Here is a 4,501-nt window from a genome sequence, read left to right on the forward strand (position 1 = left end):
TTGTTCGAGATGACCAAAATGGTCCGTTTTGAAAATGTCCATCTTTCAACTACTTTTGACTTTCAGATGTAAATCATCCCTTTTGGAACTAAAATGACCATATCTTTTGTCATTTTCATGCTTCTAGGGAGCCAAAACTCAAGATTTGGCGCATGGGTAAAAGTGACTTAAAATGCTCACTTTGAGGGCTTAAAACGTCTTTAATGTTCATGCGAGAACGTCCGATTTTTCATGCAAAATGATCGATGACCCGTGACCTGCGGAAATTGCTCTGAGATGACAATATGGTCCATTTTGAAAATTTTCATCTTTCAAATAATTTTGACTTTCAGATGTGGATCATCGTATTTGGAACAAAAATGACCATATTTAGTCATTTTCATGCTTCTAGGGAGCCAAAACTCAAGATTTATCACAAGGGTAAAAGTGACTTAAAATGACCCAAATGTATTTTGGAGAGGAAGTCCTCAGACAATAACATGGGTAACATCCTTATTAAATAATTTACGAGTGGCGTAATCATCATTTTCAAAGTTTCCACTCTGCCCCACCAGGACAAGAATTTTGGGGACCATCCGTCTAATAGACACATTATGCCTGTGACAGCACACTGATTATCTACACCTGTTCTGTGAGTTCGCAGTCTTCCTCTTCTATGCACAGTTTAATGTCATGTTGCTGCTGCCTAGCCCCCCTCCCTCCTCACCCTTACCCCCTATCCTTACTCCTCGGCTCCAATATATTATGTATGGATGGCAAGAACAATGCTTCCAAATATCAATTGTCCATTAAGGACCCACTGCACGTACTTTTTAAGCGTTAATGTATGCTGAACATAGTATCTTCCCGCCTTCAATTTCGTATGTGCCCAACCATACATTATTTTCTGTCTCCCATTTTACGATGTGCCATCCTTACGCCTTATATTCGCTTCTGTACTGTATTGTAATTTTATATTTTTGTATTTTTTGTACTTTTTGTTTGTACGTTTTTGTGTTATTTGTATTCTCAAATAAAAAAGATTTGAAATTAAAAAAATAAACAAGTACTTGTTTTTTTGTAAATTGATCTACAATCCCCGGATTCTACAAAAAGTGCTAAATACATCAAGAACCCTTTGCATGCCCATAAGAGATTTGGAAAGTAAAAGCGTATCATCCGCAAACATAAGTGCAGGAATTTTGCGGTTTGCTAACCTAGGTGCATCAATATCTTTTACAGCCAACAAGGATTCTATTAGGCCGTTCATAAAAAGGGAAAAGAGTGTCGGGCCAGGACACATCCTTGACGCACCCTTTCTCTACAGGGAAGGGGGCCGAAAGTTCATAATTTTTGCCATATCGTATTCGTGCATAATTATCTTGGCGAAGGCATTTCAACTGGTAGCAGAGATATTCTGGAACTCCCAGGTCCAGAAGTATGCCCCACAATTGATCCCTCTGGACTAGATCGAAAGCGGATTTAAGATCCACAAATGTGAAGTAGAGGCTGCCACCCTCTAAGACCACAGTTTTCCAGTGGATAAGTTGTAATATGAAGATCTGGTCAATAGTAGAGGGCTTGGCCCTAAACCCTGCTTGTAAGGGTGTTAATACATTACTCACTTCTATCCAAGATTGTAAATGTCCCAGAAGTACGCGTGCAAACATTTTTTGGCTAACATCTAAAATACCTATGGGGCGATAATTGGCTAGATTAAGTGGTGAACCCTTTTATTATAAATTGGGGTGATTTCTGCCCCTCACTAAGTAGAGGGCAGCACCATGCCCTGCAAAACGGCGTTGAAAAGGGACCACAAGTATGGAGCCAAGACTGAGGGCTCGGAGCAAAAAAAGTCACCAGGAATCTTATCCAGCCCTGGCACCTTAGCTGGTAATAACTTGCCCAGTGTCCCTGTGATCTCCTTCAATGAGCAGAGTGGCACATCTTGATTGGGCAACTCAGAATAGATAGTGTTTGTTTCCACCCAGCCAACTTCCTCAGTTGTCCTGATACATAAAGATTTAAAATGGGCTCTCCAAACTTCTTCCCCTAGATCTGGTGTTATGGCCAATTTACCTTCGGATTTACCTGTGTTCGTTAAATTCCGAAAGGCCCTCATGTCATGATTGTCTAGCGCAGTTTTAATGGCATCCCATTCCTCACGTTCCCAGTTGCTTTTATCATTAGTTACAGTAAATTTTTAATATTCTCTGGCTTCCTTAATTTGTAGCCTATCATTAGATCTAATGGAGATTAAAAGAGCTTGCTTGGCTTCCTTGCAGTGTTTGTTAAACCATGAATGCCTTGGTTTGGAATGCAACCTAGTCCTTTTGCTATTATGGAAGAAAGGTTCCAGGACAGAGAGAAAATCTTGATGGTTATTTGCAATTCTAGTTTGGGAAGTTGAAGTGCCGCTAGTCACAGAAAGTTGGAACACAGCATCAAGAAAGGGAACGATTTGTTGGTATAGGGCGGCCACTTTATCCTGTGATTGAGCAAGTTTCCCCAACGTACTCTCCTCCCTCCTTTGGCCAATAATAGGCCCGAATCAGATTTTGAAGATGTGCTATGATGACCTTCAGCTAGCGGAGAGATTACTTCTAAAACTAGAGCATTATGGCCGCTCTCGAGGAGTGATCTTAAAGTCGAGGACCCTGTGCCATGATCTAACGTCTACCAGAATATAATCTATGATGGATGCCTGCCCAAGTCTATTAAAGGTCAAATTCCCAGGGCTATCAGATACCGATCGACCATTACAGGCCTTCAATGAGTGGCTCATTACAAGTGCATTCATTTGTAGAACCAGGGGAGTCCATGCCCATGTTGGTGGAATTAGCCAAAGTCCTCCTCACTTGTAATACTTGCAGTCAAGCCGTTCAGGGGTTCAAATTGACAGTTAAAATCCCCACCTATAATGACCCAATAATTCTCGGGTATAGTTTGGAGAAAAAAGGTCAAGTGGTCACGAGTGGGGGGGCCATGAGTAGACATTAATTAAAGCAATTCAGGTTGAGGTAGAAAAAGACAGAAAGACACATAAAATGTCAGGTGAAGAGGTCTCTATCGGTTTGGCTTTGGAACCAAGGCGCACGCCAACCCAGGTACACCAGCCCCCAGAAGGTCCCCCCATAGCCCTCTGGACTGCTGAGATACTATACGACGCATAGCCCACTCTATGTGCATCTACCCTGGCCCATGTTTCTTGGAACATACATAACTCATGCTGATCTATGAATGACCCCCCAATCTGTAAGATCCAGTTTCGAAGTGAGTCCTGCTATGTTCCAGGATAATATCCGCATACTTGATGGTCCTGCTTCATTGACTAGAGGAGCCTGAGGGGAGAGGCTTGCCCTTGATTGAGCCTGGTGTAACTCTTTGGGCCCCACCCTTCTCCTGGAACTGCATTAATTAGCCAGGTTTGAGTTGGTAAATAAAATAGGAGTGTAATCTGTTGAGCTAACCACAGGGGCCAACTCCTTATCTCTTGTCTGCTTTCCATGATCACTCTTTTGCGCTGGCCCGTCGAGATACTATAGTCTCATTCTAGACTCATGGTTACGACTGGGACATGGGGGGGGGGGATGGGGCAGGGGGGAGGCCTAATAGACGTTAGTCAATCTACAAAGTCTAATGGGCTGAATCTATTGGCGACAGGGAGGTTGTATAGAAGTGATGTGGGATGGTCCCGGACAATTGGAGGTATGGTTCCGCTCTGATCATTCATTCCCCAATCATTGGCCAATCCTCACACATTGCTCGGCATAGGCCTGGGAGAGAAGAAATATCCCAGGAGGAGAGAAGTAATGCCCCGACCTCCCTCTGATAATCACAATCTAGAATGTATTGCACAGCCCGTGTATCCCTAAAATTGATCGCTATACAGTCCCCGGCTAAATCCTTTGGCCACCACCCCAGCCAGCTTACCCTGCATGTAAAAATGATTTTATTTACATCTTTGAAGGGGAAATACCTATATTTTGCTAACCAGTGAACGCATTTATTTTTTAGCTTAGAATGAGATTCCACAGACCCCCTTTCCAGCTCGGGTACTCCTGATAACACAATGCCATATGGAGTAGAGGCCGGGGTAGATGAATACATGGTAGTGCAGACTGTGTTTCCCTGAATTTTGAGTGTTGTACAATCTTCACACAGGCTTCTTGAGTTGTGCAGGCTTGCTGTGTATTAGATTAACCTAATATAGGCAGAGGTAACCTAATAGAAGGTTCGGAGGGTGGGCATCGTGGGAGCCTCTGGTGAAGGATATCTGGGTCCAGGCTCTGGGTGGGGGCAATCTCGGACAGGGAGCTGCATCCCCATAGTTGATTATGTTGGGCTTAGCAGGGACGGACAGTATATCTGGTGCTGGTGAGGCTACCTTATTGGGGAGCTAGGCCAGCTCTTTAACCAGGGATTTAGTTGTCTCGACTCCCTTAAGAGTTGACTGCCTTTCCTACCCAGTGGTCCATCAATGATAATAGTTTGTCAATTCGATCCGTTAAGACATTAAGTT

This window comes from Lissotriton vulgaris, chromosome 9 (genome assembly GCF_964263255.1).
Source record: "Lissotriton vulgaris chromosome 9, aLisVul1.2, whole genome shotgun sequence".
NCBI classification, from domain to species: Eukaryota; Metazoa; Chordata; class Amphibia; order Caudata; family Salamandridae; genus Lissotriton; species Lissotriton vulgaris.